This window comes from Pelobates fuscus, chromosome 2 (assembly GCF_036172605.1).
Source record: "Pelobates fuscus isolate aPelFus1 chromosome 2, aPelFus1.pri, whole genome shotgun sequence".
NCBI classification, from domain to species: Eukaryota; Metazoa; Chordata; class Amphibia; order Anura; family Pelobatidae; genus Pelobates; species Pelobates fuscus.
Window position 1 is genome coordinate 246,433,784 of NC_086318.1, and position 24,530 is coordinate 246,458,313.

A 24,530-nucleotide genomic window follows, 5' to 3' on the forward strand; every position below is an offset into this window, starting at 1 on the left:
CACAACTGCCTTTGTAACAAACTATCTAAAATGTTTCAAATATTATTTTTATATTTAATTTAACAATGATTATAGACATGCTCAGTAAGTCCTGGATGATATATCTCACACACTTCCTGTTTGAATACCACTATAGAGATTGGAAAGGTATTTAAAAGTATTTATTTTAAGTATACATTTTTCATTTTTTTGGTGTTGTTTTTTACATTTATTTATGACAAGCTGTTGTAAACCAATGTATACTATTGCCCTAAAATATAGCATTGTCAAGGACCTGACCTTAATGAGGTTTATATGTTCTGCAAATTTTTGTATTGTGATATGGTCAGATCTATTAGATAACCTTATATTTAATCTTGCATTAAGTACAACACGATGTTTAACATAACAAGAACAGCATACACACAAGCCATTTTTGTAATTTAAAAAAAATCCAGATGGCATTGATTTATTTATAAGTAAATGAGAACAAGTTGTTCCTTTTGCTACCTGGTACCTACAATATCAATCTGTATGCTTTTAGACCAGTACCTGGATCTTTGTATTCACAGACAATTGGTGAGCATCGTACACTTCTTATTTGGTAAATTAGCAATGACCAAGTTGTTGCTGTGTTATGGATGGACCACCTGGATCCGTGTACCTTTCAGAACTATGGGTATTAGATCTACTGCCTGGACATATTCCGGTCCTGTTATTGTTTTGGCTAGAAGGTTTAGAAACCTCATAGTCCTTCCATCCCATCACACAGGGGGTGAAGAAAGAAGGCTTGTACTCTTGACTTCTGTTTATTTCTACCATGTGGGGAAAGATGGGGCAAGTGGTGGACCCCCATGGTTAATATTTAATGTAATTTTAAAAAAAAATGTTTATCTCTCACACATGCTATTTGACTCTCTTGTCTAACTGGATGGGTTCCCACGGACCCCACATGTGTAAATGTCTTGTTTTTAGTCTATGAATCAAAGGGGTATCAAGGAGGGTATAGCAATATATGCCTACTTCTGACACACTGTATTATCACCAAGCATTTTCTCTGCACTTTATCAGGATACCCTATACGTTAGATGTTACAATTAGATGTCTGCCAATGCTAGTAAATATAGCAGAGGTTTTTCTGATTTCCGACCACAACTCATTTTATGAGATATGGCCATTTTTTTAGCCAACTAGTCAATCAACCAAGTCTTAATACCAGATATAGAGAATCTGATTTTAAAAATTAGCTGGGTTTTATGGGTTCGCATATGTGAAACTATAAATTAGCAGTTTTATTATTATTATGTCTGAGTCATATTTATATTTAGAATGTTCTTTACAACACAGCTTTATAAACTGAATCATTGAATTTATGGATGTACATGGTTTTTTTTTGTGTGCTTTTTTAACCAAAACATGAGCTTTTCTATTACTCACCGATTTCTTCTTTTTCCTAAAGAATGCAATGTGAATACATAAGACAAATGCTACCAATTTTGGTATAAATCAGAAATAGTAAACAAGATATCTACTATCTAGCTGCGCAAAAGAGGGATTGGATCATTGCTGCTTGAACTTGCGTTACGATTTCAGGAATCAGACTGGTAGTAGGATGTTACCAATACACTCTACAGGAGAATTTCAAGCTGTACATCAATGAGCTGTGCTTAAAGGAACACTATAGCGTAAATGTGTATTCCTAATGCTATGATGCCCTTGTCACAATATAGTTGACTGCCCATGCAATGGTTAACCCTTTCTCCCACACTGCACCACTCTGTCTGGCCCTGCCTCCTTGTCTAAGATCAAGGAGTTTCCTGATCTTAGTCAATCCAGTGCTTTCCCACAAGAAAGCATTGGGAGGCTAGTGTGCATGCATGGTAAAACAATCAGATGGTCTGCTGAAGCACCTCTAGTGGTTGTCATTATGATAGCCTTTAGAGGCATTCTAACTCTATAATGTAAACATTGTCATTCCTGCAAAAACAGCCATGGTTTCACTTGCAGTGTTTAAATGATGGGAACATGGCACCCAGACCACTTCATTAAGATGAATTGGTCTGGGTACGTAAAGTGCCCCTTTAATGCAGTGTGGATCATGCAGTTCATTAGTGATCCAAAATATGTAAAGAAATTTGGAACCAAATTATTATTGTAGTCGTCGTAGTGAGATGATCATAACAAAAAGATATAGTGGTTGACTAAAGTAATTATGGCCCACTATGCCTCCCACAGAGCGCCATACCTCAAAAGTGCCTTGTAAATGCGCTCAGGGGCGCTCATTCTCTTGCATGGGGCTCCATGTTTGAGATAGTGGTAATGGATTATATTACTATTATTTCACTGTTAATTTCTGTTTGTTTCTTATTGTATCTCAGTAGCATGTGGGCTATCAGCCCATGTTTGTGATTACTGAAGAACTATGCTGCTCTTTCCCAAGATAATGACTACAACTTTTTACATGCAGCAATAAATAAAGAATTGGAAAAAATATTTATGAACAACACCCCCGTTATATCAGTAACTTAAAACAGACCTATAACAAGCATAAAGCAGAAGTAACTTTGAGGAAATGTTTTAGTATGGGCAACAGGTGAGAAGTAGTATTGTTTCAGACCTGAGGAAGACAGGAAAACTCTAGAAAGCTTGTCTGTAGGTATTATGTTAGTCCAATATAAAAAGGTATCATTGCATCCTGCAATGCTCTGATATTTTGGCATTTTATAATAAATATTATGCTAAATTATAGATATTCTGTGTCTTTTATGACATGTTGTGTGCGCCATGATGGGTATTATTTAAAGCAAATGTTTGTGATAAATACACACCTGGTTATTGCAGATATATAATTTTTTAAACTGCTGAAAATTTGCTCTCGTGTTATGATAACGCTCTACTTCTTTGTGTTATATATAAAATTGCCATTTGAAAAAAAACAAAAAACTATGTTGCAAATTACTCGGAGCGAACATGATGTAGTCTAAGCACTTTCGAAACTGCAGAAGTGCCATCATGGATTTTTTAAAGTTCATTAACACATTTGTGCTGTGACAGCAGCTTGTCTTGCGTTTCTTGTTATTTTAAGTGAAAAGTGATTAGCACTTCGGAAGAAATGTGTAGCGCTCCACATTGTCGCCAAGGGTGAAACATTGCGTAGGTGCAAGAGTAACAAGATTCAGGACACCTTTGGCTACATCAATTCTGCAAACAAAAAATTCAGTTGTAGGACGAACAAGGTCAATAGATGTAAATTATTATCTATTAGTTAGAGAGAGATTTATGTGATGCTAATGTTTCTGGTACTCAGGATAAGTGTTTATTATTTATGAACTTGTCTAGTCAGTGTACTGAGGAGCATTACAAAAAGCAAATACATAAATGGTTTAATTTTTTTTTTACCTGCAAAGCACTTGTTAGGGACAAATGAACCACGTCTTCTAGGTTAACGTTTTTATAGTATAAACCAGTCTTGGCAAGCATGATGGATATAGCAATAATTGGTTGATAAGATCCTGGGGATTATACAGATCTAGAGGTTGCAGACATATACAGGACACCAGAATTTCTATTGAATTATTCTTTTTTTTTTTTTTAAGATAAAATAATTAAAATATGTTTCAGTTTCAATAGTTGTTATAACAAGTGCTATAATTGTGTTGTGTTATTATTATTATTATTATTATTATTATTATTATTATTTAACTATTTATATAACGCCAGCAAATTCCGTAGCACTGTACAATGGGTGGACTAACAGACACGTAATTGTAACCATTACAACATTGTTTCCATGTTTTTTTTTTATAATGCACACTCTAAAGATGTTGACAAATACAACCTCCCATGATTCTGTCACCGTATATTGCTGTAAAAAAAAAAACATTCTGAAAGTTTTATGGCATAAACATGTGGGGAGTGGGGCAGAGTTTGAGATTTTGGATATCTTGGAGATGCAACTTACTGTAGTGGTTATGGTGCATGGAGTGTTTGATTGCTGCCCTGAGCACGGCGGCGGGTGGGGGCCCTAAATAAGGGGGGTGGGGGCCCTAAATAAGGATAAGGGGGGCCCTACTGTCTTCCCCCCTGGCCGTCAAATAGTACGTTTTTTTTTTTTATAGGTTAGTTATTTTATTCCCTCCTCACAATTTTTAGGGTGAGGGGGGTAGGTAGGGGATAGATTTGTATTTGGGTGGGGGGATGTGACTAGGGGCTTGCTGACCCCTAGTCAACTTGGAAGGGGGGGAGATTTTCATTAAAGGCCCCCACCCGTCGCTCAGGGATGGGGGCTGGGGGAGGACAGTAGGTCCCCCCCCACATTCTTATTTATGGCCCCCACCCACAGCTCAGGGGTGGGGGCTGGGGGGGTGGAGTACAGTAGGTCCCCCCGTCATTGTATGTAGGGCCCCCACCCGCTGCGCAGGGGTAGGGGCCGGGGGGAGGACAGTAGGTCCCCCCCTCATTGTTATGTAGGGCCTCCACCCGCCGCGCAGGGGTGAGGGCCATTTTAGAGCCATTTTAGTGCCCAAAAGTCCGGGTCCCCATTGACTTCAATGGGGTTTGGATTCGGGGTCAAGTTCGAGTCCCGAACTCAAACTTTTGCTGAAGTTCGGCCAAACCTGGCGAACCCGAACATCCAGGTGTCCGCTCAACTCTACTTGAATTGTTTTTTTCAAAAAATGTCAAGGGGGTAAACACTCTAAAATTCCTTACATCATAGCCCCTACAGCAAGTGTAGTGACTTTGGTGCTAACATTAAATCTTAAGCCCTCCCAACCCAGCTCTAATGGTACCCCATCACTAAATAGTTATGTCAACAACAACCCCGTAACCTTATCTTAAATCAGTGGTTCCCAAACCTTTTAGGTTTAAGGCGCCCTTAATATTTCAATATTTTTCCAATGCAGCCCATGTGAAAACAATTTTCTAGGTTGTATATATGTACAGCACTGCGGTATATACTGGGCCCCTCATCTTGGCAGTGGCATTGTTAGATTATTTAAAGAAACAATCCAGGCACATTAACCACTACATTACATTGTAGTGGTTATCGTGCTAGTTGTGCCGTAGTGCCCTCCCAGGGTAAGTAGTCAAACTGTTTAAGAACAGTATGACAACTTACCTTGCATCTGCTAGGATAGGGTCTGTGTGTGTGGGGCGGTGCAATGTGTGTGTGTGTGGGGTGCAATGTGTGTGTGTGAGGGTTGCACTGTGTGTGTGTGTGTGTGTGAGGGTTGTACTGTGTGTGTGTGTTTGTGTGTACAGGGGTGCAGTGTGTGTACAGGGGTGCATTGTGTTTGTGAAGGATGTAGTTTGTGTGTGTGAGGGGTGCAGTGTGTATGTATGTGGGGCAGTTTGTGCATGAGCGGCACAGTGTGTGTCGGAGGGCAAACTAATAAATATGTACTTTATTTTTTAAATAAAAATGATATCCCCCCTCCCTGCTAATCTTTGACTGGGAGGGGGGACATTTCCTGCAATTCCTGGTGGTCCGGTAGGGAAGCCCTGGTGGTCCAAGTGGTGAGAGTGAACTCTAGCAGCCTCAGGAGCTGCAAGATATCTTGCGGCGCATCTGTGTGCCCGTCGCGTTTGGTAACCAATGCCTTTACTGAAACTTTTGTAACACCTCTGTTTTTTGTGAGGATGTCATGATTACAATGCCATCCCCCAAATAAATTTCAAAACCACCAAGTAAACATATTCTGCAATTTATGTCCTTGCTGTAAGATAGGTTTGAAAAGTCCAGGACACATATGGCCACTACTTACCATGTCATACCAGTTCTAAAGGATGCATTTCGTTTATGACAAAGAACGAATTGAAATTATTTTATGATAATTTAGCACAGCTGTCAAATAGATGTTAAAAAATAAATTCTATTAACTATACTTAGATGTTGTAGCCAACATGCTTACCCCCTCCCACTCCCTGGCATGCAGTCACGGCATCCACCCCAATGCAGTGGCAGACCTAAAGTAGAAAAAGCCCTTGTGCAAGAATTTTATTGGGCCCCCTAATTGCAAGGTTGGACAAAAGGTAGAACCCTATCTGTCGTGCAACTCCAACAACGCTTTGACAGCTGGGGCTCTACCAATTTCCCATGTTTGCAGGGTTGTATTTAGCACTCAGCCGTGTTTCAATATAAGTATGTGTTTGTATGTAGTGTTGACGTTTCAGTGCAGGAGTGTGTTTGTATGTAATGTTGAAGTTTGAATGGAGGGGTGTATTTGTATTTAATGTTGGTGCTCAGACACACAGGTACACACACTGGCACACATGCAGATACACAGATACACACACTGACTACATACAGATAAACACACAGATATACACACTAACAACATACATGTACACACACATACAGATACACAGGCACATACACTGACAGACATACTGACACACATAGGCACATACACTGGTAGACGTACTGACACACACACATACACACAGGCACATATACAGACATACTGACATACACTGATAGTGATACTGACAGACAAACCGACACACATACACTGACAAACATACTGACACATAGACGCATACACTGATAGACATACACACACACACACACACACACACGGATCATGAGCCGTTCCAAGGCACATACGCTGATAGACATACTGACACACACATACACTGACAGAAATACTGACGCACACAGACATATTGACACACAGACAGATGTACTGACACACAGATACATACACTGTCAAACGTACTGACACACACGCAGACATACTGACACACACACATACATACTATCACACAGACACACACACATATACACACAGATATAGTGACACACACACAAACACACACACATACATATTGACACAGGCACACACATACTGACACACACACACACAGATATACTGACACGCTGTTAAAGGGCCAAAGTACCCGACTGGGTCCCTGCTGATAAAAGCCTACTGGGTGGCCCTAAGTCCATGGGCCATCAGATGGGACTGCTTAGAGGACGGAAAAAAAAAACTGTTGAGGACAGCAGGGCCCACGGGGCAGCTGCCTTGGGCCCCCCAGGAATAACTGGGCCCCTGTTTGCTCCGTGTTAAAGACTGCCCTGAGTGAAGGGGTTAATTCTCATAATCTCTTTAAATTAAATTATCACTATGATGCATTAACTCAATGTCCAGAACAGGTGATTCAAGTTCCAAGATGCATGCTTTGTACAGTGGTAACCCATTGAAAAATAAACTATTTACAGATGTGGCCTTCCTTATGTTCTCTGTGGTCAAAGATTTCTAGGGAAGGATGCAGCAGCCCACACAGCTGCTAGGAAAGCAGCCACTGTATGCTAGTGAGTGTTACAGTTTCTGGTTTTGGATGCTGGTGTTTCTCCCACTGTAATAGATTTTGTAGCAATCTGTATTTTCATTTATTTTTACATTCCTTATCTCCAACACAATTACATGGCAGTAAATCATAAATATTTATTTTACAGATTTGTTTGTGCTTGATGGTGATAATGTTATGTAATTTTCCTAGATTCACCAATGCACCAAGGCTTTATTTAGTTATGCAGGTCTTTTATCAACTCAATGCGATATGTGGGATTTTGAAGTTCGAAGTTGAAGAGTTACTCCACTTGTCATAACGACCTCGTTCCTGGGTTCTGCTGGGCTCCAAGGATCCTTGGTGGTCCGGTGACACGCTTCCCCAATCAGTCAATGAATGTAATTCTGTGCATTAAAAGTGGTAGCTCCGGGACGGCTAATAACACCTCAGTTAAGGTGGGGTTACACCTCCAGCACAAGAGGGGTTAAACTCTGTATGTACATTGTTGCAACGACAGATGCTGCACAAATAGACTCCAGGCAGCAGGACCAATTCAAATCACCAAGTGGTCATGGTACTTGAAGTAACCTTTAACTCCTTAAGGACACAGCTTCAAAAGCTTGTCTTACCCTTAAAGGAGCACTATAGGGTCAGGAACACAAACATGTATTCCTGACCCTATAGGGTTAAAACCACCATCTAGCCACCCTGAGCCCCTCATGCCTCCCTAAATATAGAAATCTTACTTGTATTCAAGTCTGAAGCTGCTGCCCCTGCCTGTGAACTTCCTCTGACATAATCAGAAGTGGTGGCCTGATCCAATCACAATGCTTCCCCATAGGATTGGCTGAGACTGACAAGGAGGCAGATCAGGGGCAGAGCCAGCACAATTCAAACATATATTGTGCTGTCTGATGGAAATTGAAAGAATTACTTTACCAGCATTCCTTGTAGAAATGCTGTGAAGTGCTTAGACATTTTGAAAGTAAAGCAAATAGTTTTACATGACTATTTCATGAAATTGTTTCTTTCCTACAGCTTACTTGCCTGACAAGAGTATCTATAAAGCTAAATTGAATAATTTTATATATGTGCCAACAGTCCCAAATTTGCCAGAATGCTTGCTGGTACATTTGGAGTCCTGCTTATATAGTAACAAAAAGGAGACATGCTTGCTGAAGCTGTGGAGTCAAATCACTGTGCTTACTGTAGTGGTACAGGGGAACAGTGAGTTTTGTCTGACAATTTTCAAGCAGTTTAAGAGAAATCTGGGGATTCCCTGGCATTCACTGCCCACCGGCTCTGCTGCCAACGCGAAAATGAGGAGGTTTCACTTCCTCATTGATCAGCCAAAATATCTGTATAGGCTCGGGATAGTTAGAGGGCTGAAATAAACCACTTCTACATTTTCAAATGGAGACAGGCACCAGTCTGTACTCCAAGGAATGTTTGAATCTCTAGAGTTAAACATTAAATATGATGTTGCAAAATGTCTAGAGCCCATGTAGAAATCATTGCAATGTTAAAGGAACACTATAGCGTTAGGAATACAAATATGTATTCCTAACGCTATAGAGCCCTAGTCACCGTTTAGGTGACTAGGGCCCCCCTTCTACAGCGAATAAATGGTTAACCATTTATTTGCTTACCTTAAACCAGCACCGGGCTCCCTCAGCACTGGTGACCTCTCCACCTCCATCGACGTCAGCTTCTGAGAGGCTCGCGCGCATTCAAACCCGCCCATAGGAAAGCATTACTCAATGCTTTCCTATTGGGATCTTTTTAGACGCTGGACTCCGTGAGGACTGGATTAACCCTCTGAAACTGCTATGTTTTCAGCTGCAGGGTTAAAACTAGGGGGACCTGGCACCCAGACCACTTCATTGAGCTGAAGTGGTCTGGGTGCCTATTGTGGTCCTTTTTTTTTTTTTTTATTCATTATTTTTCTGTGACTAGGTAGTTACAGGCATGTGTCAAGTGCCACAACAGCATGCATGGATTGATCATCAGTTTTGTCACAGTGGCATTACTTTTGTTTATAAGTTGTATTAACATTGGCATTAATAAAGTTGTTAATCGTTTGGCATATAACATTAACACAATGTGAGAGTAACATTCGCAGGGCACATAGCTCTAGCGCATTGTTAGTGTAGCTGGTGTGGCTGTGGGGGGGCAATAGCTGTCTGCATAAGTATTGGTAACCTAAAGTTTGGTCCTGAAACATAATAATTTGCCGTGTATGGGCTTACATGAAAATTATTCTATGCTGGTGGGAGCTGTGCTGTGTTGTGTGGACCTCACTGTATAACCATATAATAAACTGGTGGCCATTGTGGTCTGTCTACCTGGTGCCAGGCTATAGCAAGTAATTTACTGCCCCCATGTGCTGTTTAAATAATCCCTGTTACCCCAGGGGGGGAGGGGGGACCCGGAGGAGCTATATGTAAATGGCTTTAAAGTGCCCTTGGTTGCCAGTGCTAGTGTGGGTGCTCCATAACTTAAAATTCAACAATAACACGTTTTAACACGTTTTAACACGTTTTAACATGTTTTAACTGGTTTACGAGTTCAGTGGGTGCAGTAAGTGGAGCTATGAGCCGGCTTGGTACTGGTCTCCAAGGGGAGATGAGAGATTGAGGGAATTCCCAGTGTCGGTAGCAGTTTGTTTGCCTCTTCTAAGTCCCGAATGGCAGAGGCCGCATTCCCGTGGTGGATTAGAAGTGTGCGCGAACCTCTCCAATGGTAGATGACTTTGTGCTGGCGTAGGAGAGCTGTAAAGGGTTGGAGTGTGCGTCGCCATGCCAGAGTGGACCACGACAGGTACGCGTAGAAGGAAAGCTGCATGTTTTCAAACGGATACGGTGAGTGGTTCCGTGTGGCCTGCATTACCGCCATCTTGTCCCCGTGGTTTTGGAAACGAACCAGAAGGTCTTGTGGGGTAGTTGTTGGGACCTTAGTTGCTCGTGGTAAGCGAGATATGTTTTCTATGGGCACTTGTCTGGCTTGCTTGGGAGGTAGGAGTGTTTGTAGTATTCACCGGTGAGGAGTCCGGTCGCGGGCGTGACTGGCGGGGTGGCATTCCCGCATGTGGGTTCTCCATTTCCGCCTCTGTGGTGAAGTCATCGGAGACATCTGAGCCGTAGTCGGTGTAGGAGGCCATGTTTGGGCCTTGGGCACTAAATGCTTGCTTCCACATGTCGCCGATGCTGTGGTGTTGCCGCGGGTTGTCGGGCTTGGGCTTTTTAGTTTTGCAGCTCATATAGTTGGTGGCAGTCCGCGGGTCAGTTTGGTCCCGGTTTCGGTGGGATGGGTTTTTGTTAGCGGGTCCAAAGTGCTCATTTGCTGCAGAGCTTGCGTGGCGTGCGACCATTCAGGTCTGTTGCTTGGCTCCGCCCGCCTATAGTGGTCCTTTAACAATTATTTAATCCAGATGTGAACCCTGTGCTCACTGTGCCTAGAGGGGTATCAGCTACACCTCACCAACGAAGCCCAAAGAAGGCTGAAACGATCGTCCAGGTATGCTGTATCTCTTGTGCAGAGAGAACTTGCTGGACTTTTGGTTCAAAACTGCCCTTATGGGTGGGATCAGTCTGATATGCCGTGGGACTGGTTCTCTCTGTAATGGCACAAGTGAGCACAAACTATTTTAGGACCTGACCAGGGTTTTACCAAAGGGCAAGTTTTATAGTTTCTTTAAGCTTCTGTCTGTTTAAGCTTCTTTAAGAAACACACATTCATTCTTACAAAATAATCCGGCCTGTCGTTTTTATCTTCAAGAACAAATGTCAAAAGTCACCAAAAGCTGATGTATTTTATTAGTGTGACCAGTGAGCATGGCATCTGACAGTTTATGTCTCTTGTGGTTTAGTGTCGCTGAAGCCAAGTTCTTTTTAGTATAAGGGTGATTTAAAAACCTTAATTACCATTTACCAAGTTTTATACATTTGTTGAAAAACCCATTTCTTTTTTTTATATATATATTCTTTTAACAGTTCTGTCTTGGCAGTGTGAAAGGAAAAAATAAAATACAATCTGTTATTAACAAAGGAAAACAATTATTACTAGAAAAAATAAGTCATGTTCTGGCTATCTGGCTGTTTTAAGAAAGGATAAATTACAGAACTGGGCTCTTTACTACAATTCTTTGTAGGAAATATGCACATTCTCCAGATAAGACTGGAAAACATTTAGTCTGCATGGAACATTTGGAATGCAAATTAGGGTCATTTCCCCCCTTTTTTCCATTGAAATATACAAGCAACCTGGGTAAAGTTAAAGTGAACATAAATAGAGGGATTCTCCTGGCATTTTGGAATAGTAAAGATAATAGTGAATCTCTTGTAATAATTCCAAACTTCTGAAAATATCCTTCAAAGACTGAATCCAGATGAGTTTCCTGGAAAGCCTTGTGAGTTTCTAAAGACTTTGGGGTCTGAAGCCAACACATATGTTTTCTTATATGTTAAAATGCTGGGTCTTGAGCACTGTTTACATGTACTGGTTAGTGAAACATTATCATTTTTCTGCTTGTTTTCATTGTTGATAGCAAAGTATTTTATGGAAACATGTGCTGTGTATTACAAATTAGAACTGGTTTTGCATAACTACTTGTGTTTGTGCCTAATGCTGTATTTAATAATTTCAGTAGGCAACCAAAGAGTTAAATGAATCATGCTACTGCCTTACATTATACATGGTCATAATAAAGTGCATATTTATATATATATATATAGTGATAAAAAATAATGAGATCTAATATTTCAGGCAGTTTTACTTAAATTTCATGTCATTTTTTTTGTGTTAGGTAATTTATTTTAGCACAGGCTCACAAGCTACGTATGTGAAAGACAAAGTGCATCTGACATTTTTTGTGTGTGTTATTTTGGTATAATAGTCTTTAGCAGGATATGTGTTGCACTTTGTCTAAAATGTGGAATATTTTAATTGCACTGATGGCTTTAAAATCATGGGCTTAACTTCCTGGAATATCTGCTGTCTAACTATTAATGGCTAAGTGTATCTAATAGGGCTCAAACCTATGTAATAAAACCCATTGGCACACCCTTAGATGGGCATTGAAAAACTAAATAAAACAAAAACATTAAGAAACAATTGACAGTTGGACAGAATTTGATAATTCCCATTACCCTTCCCCCCCCCCCAACCCCCCCAAAATAATAATAAAAAAAAAAAAAGAACAGAAAAAGAAACCAAATATGGCAATAGCACAATAAGGACTGAGTTTTGTATTATTTAAATTGTCCTAATTACCTTCAAACTACATAACAGATCCCATACACAATAATGATTCTGGATTGCAGAGACAATGTACCAATTATAATTTATTTAGTTGGTGATTACTCACCATGTCTACCTCGGCAGACGTAACATGACCAGGGGACACTATCTGTGCTCTGACTTACACATGACTGCATATTGTAGAAAGCATTGTAATGTGACTGTGTTTACTGAACCTGGAATACACTGAGCCTGTGCTGGTAATAATATAGTTTCTGTGACTGGATGAGGCCATGTCCTTTACGGTGAATTAGTTACATGTGACAACCAATTGGCTTCGAACTATCATTTACAGTGAAACTGTTGCAGTACTTCCCAGGTCAGAAAAATAACTGAATTCAATGCTGTCTGCTGTACACTGAGTTTTATCTTAGTTGGAAAAGTTACGCAATAGTGACTGATTGTTCATTGCTGCAAGCTATAAAGTATACATTTTATACAGGCCTTACAAATAAAGTATATACTCATCTCATATTTACACTCATGGTAATTATGTTAGTGTTAAGCTGCATAACAAATTCTGATGCATACCACACATTGTTATTATATAGATGAAGCCAAAGCTGCCCCCCCAGAAATTTCCAAAGTGCACTTCCTTTAATACTCAGACAGTCTAAAAGGAATTAGTGTTAGGAATTCCCCCCAAATATTTCTAACACGACAGTGTGTCTGTGAGCCCTCCATTGCATGAAAAGTAAAAAACAAAACAAAACAAAAAACCTTTAATTTTATTAAAGACACGGAGGCTCATATTATGCATAACTCTTTCTTTATTTCGTCAGCAGCAATGATAGAGGAATATAAATATTATCAAAATTAAAGAAAAAAAATGTATAGGCACATAGGCAACCAATCACACAATAGATGAAGTGGCTATATAAGGCCTGTGTCTCCCACAATCCCCCTCTTTCTTTGCTGCTTCCTCAGACAGCTAAGTTCTTTGCTCTTGTGCTCATGTTCATGGTTGTTTGATTTATGATTGTATATTATTTGATTTATGATTGTCTTATTTTGTGATTATTTGCTGCTGCCTGTTTTATTGTGCAGCAGTCTTTGTGTTTTCCTTCTCATATTTTCCCCTTGCGCTGGTGTCTAATCCCTGGTATCTGTCCCCTGGGTTTTCCACTTTTTCTGCTCTCTCCTGCGCCCGCCCTGCTTGCCTGCGGGTGCCGCGCGGGACCCGGTACCGGCTTTCAGCCGCGGCTATTTAACATCTGGGTGCACGCGCCTCTTCCCCCGCCGGGTTTCAGTCCGCGAGCGCTCACTGCACGTCCGGCGGCCATTTTAGGGGCGGTCCTTCTTCGTAGTCGGTCGCTCCCTCTGCTGCCGTGCGGTCTGCTCTGTCTCTGGGTCCCTTGGGTGCACCAACGTTAAGGTTTTTTCTCCCCTTTGCAGTTTTTTCTGTGGGTTAATCAACCCTTTTTCTTTCACTTTACTTCTATAGTTTCTACTCTGGGTTTTTTTCTTCTACTGACTATTGCCACTATGCAGGACAGGGAGGAAGGGCCAGGTTGCCTCACTACTGATTTTAACATGGACAATCCTGTCCATAATATTCTAAAAATCTTCTTCACTAAATTTGAGAAGGAGATTCTATAAAAAGATGTATTTGTGCCACACAATGATCATTCACAAATTATTGAATTTTAGAGAGTTGCCAACCAACTTAGAAATCAGTCTCAAAGTGAGCTAACCTGGAGATTTAAAATGGACCTACATTTTTACCATTTACCACAACTCACTGTTCTTATGAAGAAAAGGAAACTCATAACATTTTGGTTAATAATGTTACATTTAATTTAGTTCAGTGAATGATTCTGTGTAAACTTTTTTTTATTGTTTTTTTTTTTACATAGGTTATCATTCTGTCTTTTGAAGAGACAAGTGGATTAAAATCGGAACATATTTTTCTTCTTAGCAGATCCCAAACAGGTAATTGCACTGATCTACTTCTTTTGCTGTAAATTTCCTGTCAATGATTTAAATAGACATTTTAAAGTAAAGTAAAATAGCTTTTTTTTGCAGCTCTGAATGGGTAGCACCTCCAGTGCTCATCTGAGGAATGGCCACTTGGAGGTGTCCCTAGAGGCAATGTAAACACTGCCTTTTCTCCGAATGAAAAAAGCCTGAAAGGAATACATTAAGCTGTAGTTGTTCTGGTGACTATAGTGTTCCTTTAAAGTGCCATTGCCAGGAGACTTTGCAGTATTTGACATTGATGCTGGTGATTCGGTGTCTAAAGGGGGGCAGGTTAAGGTGAATCTACCTCCCTGATCCTGTGTTTTCTACTCATTTTTCAGGGGGGTTACAGTGCTGTCTTAAGGAAAAGCACAACAATATCTATAGTCCCTATTTCAACTGATTACATTACATTAAATATTCACAAAGCTAAGTTGTCGAAGGGGAAAAGGTCAAGTACTTTTTAAATTTTTTTTAGAAATTAAATGGCCAATGGCTTGGAGACCCCTAGACAGATGAGTCATTTACCCATTTTGGTAAATGTGCAGTACATACTATTGGATCAGGGTATTTGTCCACTTTGGCCTCCCTCCTCACTAGGGGGTCCTGAGTTGCCTATTTGTTTTTTCCTCTTTGTTGCTTGTTTTACCTGTGTCAGTTAATATGTCACAAACAGATTGTGTGGGTTGATACCTTTTAATGTCTGTTGGTGGCCAGGTGACTTAGTAATAATATACTTATAATAGTGGCTTTATTTGAGGATAAAATATATTTATTTTACACACACACACACTATTTGGGAAAAAACAGAGAATGTTCCTGTTGATTACTCCACTTTTAAAAAGTTCCCCAGATATTTTTTTTTTTAAATAACTTACCTCAATATATGTGCACCAATGAACATTTTTAATCAAAATACATGTTGCATTCTCAGACAGTGTTAGTATTTTCAGAGTAAAGTTACCACATGAAATTCCTGCTCAGCTTACCCCAGGGGTAGGCAACCTTATCCACTCCTGATTTTGTGGACTACATCCCCCATAATGCTCTTACAGCCATAATGCTGGCAAAGTATCAAGGAAGATGTAGTCCACAACATCTGGGGTGGGGAGAATTACCTGCCCCTGACCTACTTAAAACTATCATCTTGTTTATGTTAGGACCATTTTCTAGTCCTGCAATTATTGATGATTACATAAATATCATGTTAACCTGCCTATCTATAAAGCCATTTGGAGGAGGAAAACCATTATTCCAAGCTTCTTATGAAGTCATAACTGTTGATGTTGATGAATTATTTTTCTGTCATACAAAATTGAGTCCTACGCTCAAACGACAGCAATGACTATAGTACACATCAGCCCTAATATATACAATAAAAAACAAAGAAAAAAGTTACTTGCATACTATCTCAAATCCCTATGCACATTTAAATAACTCGGTTTTTAGTATCACTCCAATTACCTTTAAATTGTAAACTCACCTGCCACGTCAAAGCAAAACTTCTTACACTAACATTTCAAAGAAAGATATATTTGTGCACAAGCCTTCCTTTTTAGGTAGACCATAAAAAGGGGTTTCCAGTAAGGCTAGAGTTGTGCATTGTAACACGGGCAAGCACTCTCTAGAGCAGGGGTGGGGAACCCTCGGCCCTCCAGATGTTCTGCACTACATTTCCAACAATGCTCTTACAGTCATAACGCTGGCAAAGCATCAAGGGAGATGTAGTACAAAACATCTTGAAGTTTCCCCACCCTTATAATAGAGGATGAATTGTTGGGATTTCAAACCGAATTGAAAAATTTTCTGCCAAAATAGTCCAACTGAAAGCATGGTGAACCTGGAGAAGTTTTCCACTTTGAATATTTTGCTCTAAAATCTGAAATGCACTTTGAATTCACACAGTATTTCCAAAAAGTCACACTTTTTTTAAAATTAAATATTAAATGTCAATCTCAGATATTCCTTGTAAAAAAACAAAGTTTAAATGGACATGTCACATGCACGTGAGTTAGGACTGAGTATTTGTTTGGACCCCATGTGGGATGCAGAAAAATATAGGCATGTGTCCCTGCTTTATGATAAACTCATTGGTTTTACAGGAAGATGAATTAACTATCTCTATGCCAAGTGATGTTCCGCATAAATACATTTTGTTTGGAATGTATAAAGCCCAATTCTTTACTATTTGATTTATAAAGGGACATTATACCAGCTATAAGACACTGCACCTCTCGGTTTTATTCCTTTACATCCCGTATCTGACAGCGTTCTATGAAATACACAGCTATAGCCACTGAATTTGAGCTTTATTTCAAAATTTTTTAGTTTTTCTTAAAACAAACAAAGCTACTTTGTCCTCTTACTGGACTTTATGATAGGGTGACCTCTGAGTGGAACATGCTTCCTCCTACCTTTGTGGGTTATTTTGACATTCAGAAGACAAATATTCCTGTAATGCAAAGCACTACCAATATTATTGATTCTTTTAGCTTACCAAACATTATCCTGATGGTCACCTAAGAGCTGTGGTTTGGCATCCAATGGGCCATTGAATACCACAAAAACGTTCTGTTCTAAATATGGAATCACTCTACTGAACATGCTGTAAACTGTATTAGCTGAAAAGTAAGCTGGAATTTTAGCATTTAAATGATGTATTAGCGGGAAACTGTGTGTATATATATTTATATATACACATACATACATAATACACAAGGAATATACATTAGACAATCATATCTTTTAAATAAAACAGTAGCTTCCATCTTTGCTCTGCCACATTTCACGTTTTCCAGAGTTTTTCATTTCTCTTAAAAGAGCGTTTGTGAACAGAAAAAATCTTATCACACAGTAGGTCCAATTATTTAGCTATTACATGTTATAGTGTTTTGATTGTTTCAGAATGTGAGTTAGGAAATGGAAGGGGAACGTCTTTAGAAGTTATAGTGGCCAGATTGATGAGCATCCTAGTATACACAAGTACTGTGGAGGTTATGTTTAGACAGTTCAGAACAGGACACTGGGCATCTCCTGGTCATTTAGTACTTAGTAGTATGTTGTTCACAGCACTGTCTCAGAGATATTGGGCATCTTCTGAGCTTATAGACACCTGGGCCATTTCTCCTCCATCCCATCGCACAGAATTATATAAAAGGAAAGCCAGTTGTCACAGGTTGCTAGAAAATTGAGTGGATCGTACATGGACAGGACAAGAAGTCATGTAGTTATGCTGATTGAATGGAAACAGTAAGGGCAGTAGTTTTAACCCCTTAAGGACACATGACATGTCTGACACGTCATGATTCCCTTTTATTCCAGAAGTTTGGTCCTTAAGGGGTTAAAGGTGTTTGATGCACAGACTAGACTGCCATTTTTTTTTTTTAGAAAGCAATATGCAATACACACCTTTTTTTAGAAACCCTGTAACTCCTCTTTTCAGGGTAGACGAGGGTGATACTGAATTTGGAGAAGTGATCTTTAACCCCTTAAGGACACACGACGTGTGTGACACGTCATGATTCCCTTTTATTCCAGAAGTTTGGTCCTTAAGGGGTTAAAGGCAAAACCAGGTCAAAATACATATATCTGGATAAATATCTGTTATGATCCTAGCTCTGCTAATATAATGTAAAGGTAATTGAGAGAGTAGGAGAAACAATTTAACAGAGTCCTGGTAAACTCCCCCCCTAACTCCTACACCTCCCCACAACAACCCCTTGCCCCCCCAAAAAGACCTAAATGAAACCTAATGAAAGGCCTAGATGAAAGATTCTAGTTTTGGTAAATGGGGTAAAATGTGCAAATGCTTGATAAACATATGGCTATCCATAAAAAGCTAATTATCAAAAATGTCAATGCAAAACAAATACAGATTAAATAGGCCTTATTTTTTCTGCCAGAATAGATAACTTGTTTAATTTTTGAATATACAGAACCATGATGAAAGCATTTTATTTGTTCTGTAATCATTTCATAAGTTATATGTTACTATTTTAACACAAGAAAGAAATGAGGGCACATATCCTGTGTCCACAAAATCTTGCTGTAGCACATTCGGCATAAACCTGTGGCGGCTGCATAGCATCTTAATGAATGGCTGCCTTGAGTGAAAAAAACTATTCTTATTGTGTTTTATGAATTCAGTATCAGGTTGCCACAACAACCAGTCTTTGAATACTCTGGTATGGTGTTATTAGCAAGATACCAAGCTGTAAATGTGATTCAGAATCCAGCAAGGTCTGTAATCTCAGCTTGCATTCAGCATTGCTTTGAGACCACTATTTGCGAAGCTGTAAAATAATTCACACAAAACAAAAAATAATTTACACATGTACTGGCTGGTACAAGGAAGCTGTTGAATTAAAGATATCTGACATCTGTTTGGATTTCAGATTTGGTCAGGACAGTTCTGCCAGGAGGATCTGACTGACCCATTTTCTGTAGTTGCAGTGTGTCACACATGCCCAGAACTGCAATGTAAAGTGAGCACACAACAAAGCCACATAACACAGGAGTGTCTTAAATGGTATGATGTCACTAGATACAGAGACATTGGCTATATTGAATCTTTAAAAATATTTCAAAGTGTGTTAAAATATACTATAAACTATGGAGAATTACTATGACACACATTTAAAAAGTGCCTCAACGTTTTCCTTCATTGCATGTGTAACTGTGTCACTTGCAGATCACAATATCTCTCAACATTGTAATCTGGGTGACTGCTGGTTGGGCCACTGGTGACATGCATAGTGGGAAGCCGATGTACACTGAAAGCGTTGTGTCTGCCTGGTGTTAAGCAGTCAAGCATGTGAGTCTGACAGGTCAGCTTTCCAGCTGGGCCCCTACTTGCTGGACTACACAGGGAGTGCTCCAGAACCATCTTCTACATAATTTTAGAGGCCTCTGATGTGCTTGCTCTGTGCTGCCTCATGACAATACCCTGTTGTCCCCCAGGGAACTAAATCAGGGGAGTGGGAGAAGTCTTCAAATTCAGGACTGTCCCACTAAAAGCAGGAGTGTTGGGATCTCTGGATCATTAGAACACATAATTAAAGCATTGTTGCCAGCAGGATTCCTTGTTGCTCCTTAAAAGGAATAAACCACCTCAAGCTTCTCTGAAGCCTTTACCAGATGGCAGTTCCGTTGTAGTGAAGCATCATTCACTTTCAGTGATTGCATACCTTGACTCATAAGGTGTACTGTTCCATTTATTTTTGTCAAGATATGTACAATGAGTGGTTTGACAGGCTTTGCCTTCACGGTACAAGCCAAAGCATTAAACTATATATGTGTAAATGTATACCGTATATTATATCATTATTTCTTACAGATAAAATGGGCAGGAGAGAATACACAGCTCTTTTTCAGAGTGGTTAAATTTTTTATTTTTTTTTCTTGTGGTAGAAGTTAGCTGCTATACTGGTGAATATTACTTCATTTCAACTCTTAGAAGTTCATTGAATTTGGTCCAAGAAAGACAGCTGAGCAATTTTCAGGAAGCAATCTTTCCTACAAGTATACAGCTCCAAAGCCTTGCAAATTCTCCTACCACTGAAAAGCCAGGGCTGGGCAAGCAGATCCTGTCTGAAAAAGACTTTAGTAACTGTATATAAAACAAGCTTGTTTAACAGAGGAATGAAACATTCATTTATGACTATAGAAACCAACGAATGGCCTCAGAGAAACCGCTTCACCAGTGCTACGTCCAATTCGTCAGTTCAGAGGCAGCTGTTTCCTGACTTTTCTGTAAAATGTTGTGGAAAAATTAATGAAGGTGGCACAGTAATGGTTTCAAGCTTGACTTGTGGAAACTATGACAGTGTTTCAATCAGCAATTAAGAATGAAAAAGCTCCCTCCTCAATCCTACTGGGAGCCATATGTAGTTTGTAGCCCACAGGAAGAAGAGGAGACGGCAGAGATGTGGAGCTCATATAGGTCATGAGGGCAAGTTTGTGTATTGTGAAATGCATGGGCAAACATTCTCAATCAGCCCTTAGTCTCATTAAAGTAAAGTAAGTAACTTACAAGCACATTAACAGTGTTATTCACTAAAGTGAGAAATCAAAGTGAATTTCAAATTTAAGACAACAATATCTAAACTGGAAACATCCTCTAATTTAGCTATGCTTCCATTTCTGCTACTTTGACCTAAAGTTTAAATTAACTTTGAATTTGTTTAAGATCTTGTTGCCCCGGGTGACAGAAATAGTTTGAATGCTCTAAATTAGGGACATTTAAGTATTGAACTCCCAACTGGCTACAACTCTCATGAACCTTTGCCAGCCACTTGATGGGTTATTGCTGCAAGGGATTTAGGGGAGTTGCAAGCAGCTTGGATCACAAACTGGATACCCCTGCACTATTTTAATGTGCAATTCATCGTGTCTGTATGTAGCATTAGCCAAATGGTTAGCAAATATATAAATTGACAGATATAGCAAAAACAAATGGAACACTATAGCGTAAGCAATATGTAACCATAGTTTGCTCCTTGTCTCTTAATTCTATATCCCCCCTGTGTGCAATAAAAAATAATTCAATAAAAGTTTTACTTACCCTTTTACTGCATCATAACTCTCCTTACCCCCTCCCCCAGCATTATGGAGGAGGCATTGCTTCCTCCAACGCTGGTCTAATCCAATGTTCCTCGTAGAGGAGCATTGGGGAGTGTGGCAAGTGCTGCTCGTGCATCCAAGCTTCCCTGTAGGAGAGCATTGTATTCATTTTTAAGGCCTTCCTATGAGCTCATGTGAACGACTTTTACTTTGTTAGTGCAGCGAAAGCGCCTCTAGTGGCTCAGGTAGAAAGTCTCTAGAAGTCGATTTAACCCTGTAATATAAACATTGCAGAGTCTGCAAAAGGACTACTGCATCTGGACCACTTCGTTGAAATGAAGTGTTCTGGGTGACTTTAGTGTCCCTTTAAGGAGTTTGTTCATTAAAGTAAAGGTAGGCTATAATACTGAAAAGTAAAAAACAAACAAAAACACTTTGTCCTTAAACTTAAAAATGAAAAAAATAAATAAAAATGCCCCCAAAATTTCCCCATATATCTCCGATTAGTGAATAAGCTTAAAGGAACACTCAAAACACCATAATCACTACAGTGTACTGTAGTATTTACCTCGCATCCAGTCCCTGCAAACACCTCTGTCTCTTAGCAACTCTCCCATCATCCTACTTAATCTGTTCCGAAAGCAACCCTAGAACTGCATGTGGGTAGATATGTATACTGTATCTGTAAATCTATCTGATCGGCTTTTTTGGTGTATACAAGTACCTACAATTAGCAGCAATTAAAAAGGGACACTGAAGATATGTATGGGTGTTTGGTACTTGCACTTTGCTATACTGCATATTAGTCTGCAGTTGTGCTACAAAGGTCATATTATACTAATGGGTAAGGCGGCTTCTTTACAAGAAAGATCTACCGCAGCAAGGACTGTCGGCACCACAAAGGTGAAAAATTAGCCTTGAAACTGCAAAGAATCCATTGCAACCTGTAAGGAAGCATACACCTATTTATATTATATGAGCTAGTTATTATTGCTTTTAAAGCAAACACTACATTTTGTTTGTGCTGAGATACAGTTTGCTATATATTGTGCTAAGCACCTTTGCCAAAAAGAATCGAACATTATAAATGAATAGGAGGGTGAGGTGGCGTCTGTTATGGTTATTAATACATTACTTTAATACGTTGTTGGCTTAAAAACAACATGCTCGAACATCAATGATGTTGAAATAACAAATAGTATGTCTAATATATTTTGTTTAGTTTTTTTAATTGAAAAATGAATGTCCCCCTATATTTATTCTATCTGTAAAAGTAACACTATATTTCTTTACACAGTATTATACTTTGTACACCTTCATAAAGCTAAATACATCTCAGCACAGTGCTCTAACAGGCGACAATTAATTCAATAACATACACCTTTTACATGAATTCTGTTATCACCAGTTTTAGCAACATATCTGCACATAATTTCTTATGTACAACTCGAAATTTTGCCCATGCCATCCTCTGTGAGAGAACAGTCTAGACAGATTAATGAGACTGGAGAAAGTAAAATATTACAATTCCACAGCCTAAACCAAAAAACAAGAGTATATATTTTTTCCAGCCAGACAACCCTAGAAGTACAGCTTTGTTTAACAAGTAGCCTTAAAAGAGCCTGTCCTGAACACATTTTGTTAAAGATAAAGGGGAACATGAAACACTGTTTTTGGTCAGAGTAAGCCTTCCTGTAGTGGTCCCCCAACACACACAAAAAAATAACTTCTATTCCAGTTTTCACAGTAGTACGATCTTCCTGAGCTGATGTCACAGAGATCACGGAAAACAGGCTGGGGGAAGGAAATCGGATCGCTCAGCCGCCATTGGTTGTCGGGTGCTAACATGCTGTGCCCAATTTACATTGAATTCTCTTTAGCCACCCGAAAATCTTACATTGGATGGCTTATGACTGTCCCAATGATGCTGCCGAAAGTGGAGTTACACTTCCGGCAGCAAAGAGGTTAATATCTGTATGTGCTGTTTCATGGCAAAATGCTGCACATTCAGACCCCAGGGACCATGACCACATGAAGTAGTCACAGTGCCTGGGGATAAGCCTTTAAATAGTTATTGACCCCAAAAGAAGAACAACAAGGCTGCTGTACCTATGCACCTACACATACATATATATTGTTCGACAATTAATTGTCATGAAAAAACAAACTTGCTTTATAGAACCATATACAGAAGTATAATGTACCTGTACAATGACTGCTCCATGCATATTTTTCCAATTTTTTTCTTTTGGGTTTTCTTCACACCCCCTAATTATTCTAGCATACCTTTACTATATTAAAGGGACACTATAGTCACCTGAACAACTTTAGCTTAATGAAGCAGTTTTGGTGTATAGAACATGCCCCTGCAGCCTCACTGCTCAATCCTCTGTCATTTAGGAGTTAAATCCCTTTGTTTATGAACCCTAGTCACACCTCCCTGCATGTGACTTGCACAGCCTTCCATAAACACTTCCTGTAATGAGAGCCCTATTTAGGCTTTCTTTATTGCAAGTTCTGTTTAATTAAGATTTTCTTATCCCTTGCTATGTTAATAGCTTGCTAGTCCCTGCAAGATCCTCCTGTATGTGATTAAAGTTCAATTTAGAGATTGAGATTGAGATTGAGATACAATTATTTAAGATAAATTACATCTGTTTGAAAGTGAAACCAGTTTTTTTTTTTCATGCAGGCTCTGTCAATCATAGCCAGGGGAGGTGTGGCTAGGGCTGCATAAACAGAAATAAAGTGATTTAACTCCTAAATGACAGTGAATTGAGCAGTGGAATTGCAGGGGAATGATCTATACACTAAAACTGCTTTATTTAGCTAAAGTAATTTATGTGACTATAGTGTCCCTTTAAGCTTTTCAGCTTCCTTTGGATAAATATTCCAGGTATCTACTACTACTTTTTTTTGCCAATCAATTTTTTTGAGGCAAAGTTATGACAGACAATGCTTCATTGTTTCAGTGACACAAAAATGCGATAAAATACAGCATAAACACTCTCATGTTGCCCTAGGAAGGCTGATCTAAAACATCCTAATATTTGCCTAATGCTAACTGATGCAGGCCTCTTTTTAAATGTAACATAGAATATATAGAAAGTATAACACAATATCACATCAGAAATGGTAAGTATAAGGGGAAATAGCACGTTAACCAGAATTCTGGATGCTTAAACACATGAGACGTATTACCGCTGGATGATAGAATAGGAATGATCACTCCAGGCTAATGGACCAACAGGGGGGTGAGAGCACACTAAACTATATTAAAAAACAAAATAGAACAAGGAACATAAACATTGCAGAGCTTTCAGTCCCTCATCAACCACCCCATACTGGGAGTAAGCACTTCCAAATACGGATACAAGTCCAATCTCTAGGCCGTTCTCCAGCCCTTAAGCAGTGCCCACCAATCCGGCTGCTAACAGCAG

The 24,530-nt window shown here is 39.4% G+C and overlaps 1 protein-coding gene across 4 annotated transcripts in view; it reads left to right on the top strand.

Annotated features, from left to right (window-relative positions):
* HIVEP2 (HIVEP zinc finger 2) overlaps positions 1-24,530 on the top strand; it is a 225,863-nt gene that overhangs the window by 111,408 nt on the left and 89,925 nt on the right. For 3 of the 4 annotated variants that reach the window (XM_063443319.1, XM_063443321.1, XM_063443322.1), the window contains one exon: positions 14,427-14,502. The exons of the other annotated variant lie outside the window; for it this stretch is intronic. The gene's annotated coding sequence lies outside the window, so the exon portion shown is untranslated. The remainder of the gene's footprint in view (positions 1-14,426; positions 14,503-24,530) is intronic. 4 annotated transcript variants of the gene reach the window in all.